The 9042-nt window shown below is 42.7% G+C and overlaps 1 pseudogene; it reads right to left on the bottom strand.

Moving 5' to 3' along the window:
* Positions 1-3752: 3752 nt before the first annotated feature.
* Positions 3753-4316, bottom strand: LOC147618939 (putative pentatricopeptide repeat-containing protein At3g23330 pseudogene; annotated as a pseudogene).
* Positions 4317-9042: the final 4726 nt, after the last annotated feature.

Genomic DNA, 9042 nt, shown 5'->3' with positions numbered 1-9042 from the left:
TGAATATGAGCACACCTTTGCAGTAGTGGATTTTGGAAAACATCCAAACTATGAAGTGATATTGGGTAGACCATTCATGCGACAATTTCAAATGATTCAAGATTGGGGATACAATTATTTGTACCTCCGACATGATTCTATCATCACAAGGGTCAACCTAAGGAATCACTCATATCGTGATGTAACAAAGTCTCCAATAGATGAGTTTGATTCTGCTTCATCTAAGGGCTTAAGGGTTACATTGTCAGATGGGCGAGAAGATCTGTGGATGTGTGGAGCCTCATGTAGGGATTTCAACACTGAGAGACTTAAGGGTAATCGAAGTGTATCAGATGAGGCATACATTCCACAACCCTTCCCTGAGCATTTAGTTGATCCACTAGAATGGAGTCATGTCCTTGCAACATTATCGACATGTGCTTTACCTAAGCCAATTCAAATTTGTGACTCAGATGGATATGACATTATTCCTATACGAATGGTATAACCACGTGACCTTCTAGATGATTTGTACTATAGGGATACATCCACAACAGCTCTGCATGTCGAGGAAGTCTCAGTGGAGGATTTAACACTCGAATCTGCTAATGATGCTGATAAGGAAGATGGATGGGACTCTGATTTTGATAATAATGTGATAATCCCTGAGGAAGAGTTAGGAAAGGCACGCCTACTCTTGAGAGGAAGGGAGGTTCAAGTAGAGATCCCTCGAAGCCGACCTAAACGTAAATGCTGTAAGAGCCATAAGAGAATATGTAAACAAGATGAGAGGGAACAACGTGAGAGACTACAAAAGAAAAGGAGGAGTCTAAGAGTGAACACTCTCGACCACCACCTCACTTCTCAGGAAAGAACGGATATCTATACTATGTCCAAGCACAAGATAGTATCAAAGACCAAGTAAAACGATCAGATGGATTCCAAGCAGGAGAAAAGCTAAAATCTGTTAGCAAAAATCGTAAAAAAATGAAGAAACAAAAACCAAAACTCAAGACTAAAACCGATTCAAAAGAGAGTGTCGGAAGTGCAAAGACAACGGTTGAACAAAAAAATCTGATGCAAGATGGCAAAGGAGAGCTCAAAACCGCATGGTCTTCAATGAGTGAAGACTCAAGTGGAAAAGAACAAGGTCTCAATGTTCCCCCCAACTTCACACAGTACACTCTTCAAGATCGGAAGATTGTTCTTCAACAGCCCATGCGACAAAAGCCAAGCATGCCAGGGGTTTCATATGATGGTCCAGAAGATGCAAAAAAGATTGATATCACTAAGCCAGGAGAAGAGCCTCGCTATGTGTGGATTGCCACAGACTTGTCCTTAGATGAGGAGAAGTTATTAATTCAAACAATAAAGGTGTATCGCGATGTTTTTGCTTGGAGTTAGAAAGACCTCAAAGGAGTTGATCCAAGCATATGTCAGCATACAATTCCATTGCGAGAGGATGCTAAGCCTTCCAAGCAACGTCCTTATACTTACAATGAAAATTTCGCACGGAAGATAAAGGAAGAAATAGACAAGCTCTTAGAGGCAGAATTTATCTATGAGATTGAACACACTGAATGGGTCTCCCCTATTGTAGTGGTGCCCAAGAAAAATGGAAAACTTCGAGTATGTGTAAACCTCAAGAAGGTAAATGTAGCAACTGTACGTGATCATTACCCACTTCCAATCATGGATCATGTTCTGGAACGAGTTGCAGGGAAAAAGGCATATAGTTTCTTGGATGGATTCTCCGGTTACAATCAAGTGTCAATTGATCCAAAGGATCAACACAAGACAGCCTTTGCTACTGAAGATGGCATCTTTGCCTATCGTGTTATGCCATTTGGTCTAGAAAATGCACCAGCAACCTTTCAGCGGTTAATGAGTCATGTATTCAAGGAGTACCTTAGGCAATTTCTTGAGATTTTTATGGATGATTTATGTGTTCACTCACAAGAGCGTTGTCGTGACGTGGGCGGTGTCGCTAGTGCGAGACTTCTGGCTGTGAGAGTATGTGGTTGAACTTCAAAGGGCACCACATTTATATAAACATCATCACAATAAAAACCATGAGCAAAGAGAGCTCATAATCCCATAAACACCTTAAACCATAGCCAACAGGCCCACAGAAACCTGTCACCTTCACTATTCACAGGCTTCCTAAAAAGACATAGATGATCATGGTCTTCCTCAGCAACATACTTCCAGATGACGTGAAAAGATAAGGACAATTGACACTGTGTAAGCCACCTTAGGAGCTCCACAAACACAACCAATCTTCCTCTACTAAAATTTGTCCATGATTACTTCCAGCTCCCTGGACTACTCCACCTGCAGATTTAAGTGGAAAGCTGCTGCTAGTAACGGAATGCACATAAGATGGATTATTCAACTTCTCCTTCTGCAAGTTACCTGAAACTAGACCACCAACACTTCTTCCAAGTTTGCTGGCAACATTTAAAGCAGCAAGTGCAGATGCAACTTGACCAGTCACTTTGTTTGAGCCCTCCTCTTGCACTTCGCGCTCTCAGCCTTCAGAAATGTTATGTGCAAAGACCCCAAACCATCCAATGACACCACAGAGGCTCCTTGTGGAATCAAAGAGCGCTCCTCCTTGTTCTCTGTTTTAGACTGCGGGGCAGGCTCACTTGCAGTGCTCTTACTCATTTGGTTGCCAATTCTAAGCTTTACTTGCCACTAGTAATAGCGTGTTTCACTGTTACAGTTGTTGCACTAGATGAGGCCACTGAATTGATGGACTCTCGTTCACTGTTATCACATATTTTCTAAACATGTTGGCCACATTCCTTCAGCATAACATCAAAAAGACTCATTTGGCCTCATTTAACATTTGCTATCCCCGCATTATTTTCACTGCCATCAATACTCATTTAGTCAGGACCATGGCCATGACCTTGACTAATCATACTGCCTTCATGCCCATGCATCTGAGTTCATATGGGATGGTCTGTGAGCTTCTTTCACTACATGGATGTGCCACAGCACGACATCCACCCCCTCTAAACCTGCACATCCTCCGGTATGTGCCTCCAAGTTGCTATATAGGCTAATCTTCATTCAAATTTATACTGATTTGCCTTCATCTTTATCAAATTTTGGCACGTTATCTTCAGCTTTTTCATCCTCTGAACCCACATTCTCATCAAGGCTTTCCTGGCTGGTTGAATTTCCTGTATTGATCATCCTGCTCATAAGAAGCCTATTTTCAAGGGTTGTTAAAACTCCATCTCCATTCTCTTTGCCGGCTAATGCAACTTGCACAAGTGTTGGTTTGGCATCCCCTTAGTTGAAATTCTCACAGCTTTTACTTTCATAAGATACAGTTTGATTGTTCTCAGAGCAGTCCACAACTGTGTTTCTAGATTCCCCATGCGTGTCGAGAATATCTGCAAAAGATAGCATTGCATCGTAGTATTGCCCATCTTGCATGGTTAAGCCAACATCATCCTCGTTCAAACCTTCTAGTGATAATGGGGTTGAACCCCCATTGACATTAACCTTCCCTGTTGTCTCAGAGGCTGGTGCCTTACGCTCAGGGTAGTCCATATCTCTTATCTTTGATATGCCAAGTTTTGAACACCCTGGCTGCACTCTCCAGACTCCCACATTTCGTATACATATTGATAAGGGCAATCCCAACCACTGCATCTAACTCAAAGCCACTAGCCATCAAGCGAGCATGGACTAGCTTGCCTTGGGAAAGGGCAGCTATACTTGAACATGCATTCAAGGCACTGATAAGAGTAACATTATTGGGCATTTGCCCCTCCTGTTGCATTTTGTTCAAAAATTCCTGCTTGTCCATGTCCATGTTGAGAATATCCTGCAATCATAGTAGTCCATGGCACCACACCTTCTTGTCCTAAACTGTCAAACACTCTCTGAGCTTCCTCAAGAGACCCAAGTTTTGCAAGCATATCAATTAGCATACTACTGACGCATGCATCCAAATTATAACCACTTTCGACAACATATCCATGAATGAAATTACCCCTATGATCAGCTGATGTACTGGCACAAGCTTTCAAAGCACTAACAAAAATGGTATCCTTTGGCTCCATCCCTTCCCGCAGCATTTGCTCAAAAAGATGGAGAGCCTCCTCACCCCGCCCATGCTGAACATACCCTGTAACCATTGCACTCCATGTCACCCGGTCATGTTTTGGTAGCTTTTCAAACACACTCTGTACATCTGCAGGCCTTCCACATCTGGAATACATGCCAATAAGGATACTCCCTACAAATACATCAGTTTCAAACCCACTCTCAGCTACATAGGCATGAGTAAGCTTGCCCTGCCGTAAACTTGCCATATAGGAACATGCTTTCAAAACACACACAAACATAATTGCGTTGGCTTCATGCCATGTTGTTGCATTTCCTGAAAGAGAAGGAGAGCCTGGTGACCATGCCCATGCTGAGCGTAACCTCCAATTATTGCATTCCATGTCACCGCACTTGAAATGGGCAATCTCTTAAACACTTTATATGCATCATACAGGCTATGACATATGGCATACATGCTAATAAGGGTATTGAAAACAGTAATGTTTGAGTCATGACCACTCTCAAGTAAGTGTCCATGGACCAGCTTACCCTCATGAAGAGTTTCCATACTTGAACATGCTTTTAAAACAGCAACATACATGTAATTCCCTGGAATTACACTTGTTTGTTGCAATTTGCTGAACAAATGAATCACATTTCCACCATATCCAAGCTTTGCATGTGCTAGAATCACAGCAGTCCATGCAAAGACATTTGGATTCGAAAGCTTAGAGAACACATCATTTGCTTCCGGTAAACTACCACACAACGCATACATTCTAATGAGATTCTAATCAAGTGGCTTCCCAAGAAAGTGTTGAGCTCATATCTTCTTCTCCTTATAAGAGAATGCACTGTTCTGCCAGTATCCAGGTCCCTTTTGTCAATGCACCCTTGTAAGAGATAGTAAAACATAGTGGTAGAAACATGAGAGCTGTGCCCGTCCACTGTCAGGTTGTCCACAGTCCGTATGGCTTCATGAAGGCTACCCTGATTACAAAGCTTTTTCAATCCTTCAACAAATTGCTGTGGGTTATCATGCTTTGCCATCCTGCATCACATATGAAGCCTAGCCTACCTTCCCCTTCCACCGATGCCCTGTACTGCTTCAAATCACCATGAGCTTCTTTTCAAAGACTCTAACTGGTTGCAGCCATTAACTGGCACATAGTTTATTCATGTATTACAAATGAGAATTCCATGTGTACATATAATGCCATCATATATGGCTTTCCTGAACAACGAGTAGAACTTTAATCTCCATGTTCATACACTCAATTCTACAGCATTCTGCATTTGCATTCCTTTAATCCTTTTGATGTTTTGGGCTTTCTCTATGTCGAACCATTCATTCAGATTATCATTGCATACATTTAGCCCTGTTTTTCAAAGAGTTTCTTTCAGATATTCCGACAATTACAGTACAAAGAAGTGTCCACCTTTCCGGCATTCATAAGTTCTTGAGCATTCTAACTGTTTTGCAACTTGTAGGGAAGACCTCAAGTCAATACAAGCTCCTCACCTTCCTCAGCTATCAAAAAGGTCGAGTGTCGTAAGCCCTTGAGATAAAGGGTTAGCTTCAAGTCACTACAAGCTCCTCTCTATCCTTGGTTATTGGAATAGATGAGTGTCATAGGCCCTTGAAGTGGCAGGAATGGATCAAGTCATTGCAAGCTCCTCTCCTTCCTCAGCTGTCGAGAAGGATGAGTGTCACAAGCCCTTGTTGCCCATTCTATAGTCCTAAGAGAGAACTACAAGTCTATACAAGCTCCTTGTTACCCCTTTCTCTTGAGGTGAACAAGTGTCATAAGCCCTTGTAATCCTTCTTCTTCCCTAATCCACCTGGGTCAAATGGTACCAACAAATCATATAGGCTCTGCTGCCTGTACCCTTAAGGAATACCCTCTAGATCATAGGCCATCAAGGTTTTCTGCCTCATACATATGCTGAAATCATCACATACATAGTTCACGGGGATTTGACCACACTCTCACCCCAGCAATTTCACGTCGGGTTCACCAAAGAGCTGTCGTGATGTGGGCGGTGTCGCTGGGAAAGTGCGAGACTTCTGGCTATGAGAGTATGTGGTTGAACTTCAAAGGGCACCACATTTATATAAACATCATCACAATAAAAACCATGAGCAAAGAGAGCTCATAATCCCATAAACACCTTAAACCATAGCCAACAGGCCCACAGAAACCTGTCACCTTCACTATTCACAGGCTTCCTAAAAAGACATAGATGATCATGGTCTTCCTCAGCAACATACTTCCAGATGACGTGAAAAGATAAGGACAATTGACACTGTGTAAGCCACCTTAGGAGCTCCACAAACACAACCAATCTTCCTCTACTAAAATTTGTCCATGATTACTTCCAGCTCCCTGGACTACTCCACCTGCAGATTTAAGTGGAAAGCTGCTGCTAGTAACGGAATGCACATAAGATGGATTATTCAACTTCTCCTTCTGCAAGTTACCTGAAACTAGACCACCAACACTTCTTCCAAGTTTGCTGGCAACATTTAAAGCAGCAAGTGCAGATGCAACTTGACCAGTCACTTTGTTTGAGCCCTCCTCTTGCACTTCGCACTCTGCATCAGCCTTCAGAAATGTTATGTGCAAAGACCCCAAACCATCCAATGACACCACAGAGGCTCCTTGTGGAATCAAAGAGCGCTCCTCCTTGTTCTCTGTTTTAGACTGCGGGGCAGGCTCACTTGCAGTGCTCTTACTCATTTGGTTGCAATTCTAAGCTTTACTTGCCACTAGTAATAGCGTGTTTCACTGTTACAGTTGTTGCACTAGATGAGGCCACTGAATTGATGGACTCTCGTTCACTGTTATCACATATTTTCTAAACATCTTGGCCACATTCCTTCAACCCTGCTTGTTACAAAAGTAAACCCTCACACCTTTGCTGAAGAAATCCTAATCGATTGTTGTGCCACAACTGCAAACGCTCCATGATGGGCTCTTGCACCGTAGCATACGCCCGTGCCGTGCCACCTACTTGAATCAATTTGAGATGAGGTCTTCCGCTTTCGAGGCCCCTTCCCCGAGGCCCCCCCCCATCCACACACAGCTACTCTCTGTACATTCTACAGAGAGCCCCGGTTCCCTCCGAAAAGCTCCCTGCTTATTCTTCCATACCATTTCGAAGCGCCCCCCCCAACTCTGGTTATTTCTGGATCCTGCCGGCAAATCGGGCCTCTCCACACCTTTTTCAGCTGAAAACACGTTTATTCCGTTTTGAAATTCCACACTGCCCTCAATTTTCTCCCATTTTTCTTGGATTGATAAGTATCACATTCTTTATGGCTCCTTTACACCATATCTTTGCTTAGGGGCTGTTCCCATGCATAACATCAAAAAGACTCATTTGGCCTCATTTAACATTTGCTATTCCCGCATTATTTTCACTGCCATCAATACTCATTTAGTCAGGACCATGGCCATGACCTTGACTAATCATACTGCCTTCATGCCCATGCATCTGAGTTCATATGGGATGGTCTGTGAGCTTCTTTCACTACATGGATGTGCCACAGCACGACATCGTGATGATCATATAGAACACCTCAGACTTGTGTTTCAAAAGTGTCAACTTTATCGTATATGCCTGAATCCTGACAAGTGCAAATTCATGGTGAGACAAGGAAAAATCTTGGGCCATATTGTTTCTCACAATGGGATTTCAACAGATATGGATATAATTGATGTCATTGTCTCATTACCTCGGCCTATCAACCCTAAAGGGGTACAAACATTCATGGGACATTGTGGCTATTATCATCAATTCATCTACATGTACGCTGTCCTAGCCAGACCATTATATGCTCTTCTTGTAAAGTTTAATTGGACTGATGAGTGTGAGGAATCCTTTGAAAAGTTGAAGCAAGCATTAGTGGCTGCACCCATCTTACGGGCACCAGATTGGAACCAAATCTTTCATGTCCATATTGATGCTTCAAACTTTGCAATTGGATGTATTTTGGCTCAATCGGGAGAACATAATAAGGATTTCCCAATCTCATATGCTAGTCGACAGTTGAACAATGCTGAGAAGAATTACACCACAACAGAAAGAGAAGGTTTGTCCATGATATATGCAGTGAAAAAGTTTCGCCATTACCTTTTGGCAAACAAATTCATATTTTTTGTGGACCATCAAGCATTGCTATATTTGGTGAATAAGCCTTGCGCAACCGGAAGGATTGTGAGGTGGTTTATCATCCTTCTTGAGTTTGATTTTGAAGTGGCAATTCGAAAAGGAACAACTCATCTTCGAGCAGATCATTTGTCTCGAATCACCTCGGGCGAAGCTCCTGTGGGTGTGGATGATGATATGTTAGATTCAACACTTTCCTTGTAGAGACAGCTCCTAAATGGTCTGAACCCATCTTAGAAATTTTGACAAGTGGGCAGATACAACTAGCGGGTCCTAATGTGGACCTATGGCGATCATTCAAGTTAATCTCAGGGAGATTATATCGTCAGGGTAATGATAGAGTGTTGCGACTTATACCTAACCCTGACCAATATGAGAAAATCTTGGAATGGGCACATGCGGGTATCGGTGGAATCCATGCATCAGCTACTACTTGTGTGCGACGTATATCTCAGGATGCGCAATGGTGGCCTACCATGCATGCGGATGCTGAAAAATTTGTTCGTAACTGTGCTTCATGTCAAATTCAACAGCCAATTCATAATATCACATTATTCCAAATTTCAACTACACCAAGTTGGAGTAAGTATATTGTGGACTATCTTCAGCATGGTCATACGGATCAAAAAATTCCTAAACATCGAAAGCGTGCTATTAAAGTTGAAGCGAAAAACTATATGCTGATAGAGGGCCAACTCTACAAGAGGGGCAAGGATGGCAACTTACGCATGTGTGTGAAGCTGACTACTTGAAAATCTTGACTCGTGCACATGCAGGTGTTGGGGGTGGACACTTTTCGGGCAATACCACAGCTAAGTT

Source organism: Cibotium barometz, chromosome 34, assembly GCF_041138505.1.
Source record: "Cibotium barometz isolate CiBa-2024 chromosome 34, ASM4113850v1, whole genome shotgun sequence".
Taxonomy (NCBI): domain Eukaryota; kingdom Viridiplantae; phylum Streptophyta; class Polypodiopsida; order Cyatheales; family Cibotiaceae; genus Cibotium; species Cibotium barometz.
Note: the sequence above shows the minus strand (reverse complement) of the source record. Positions and strands in the feature narration are given on the sequence as shown.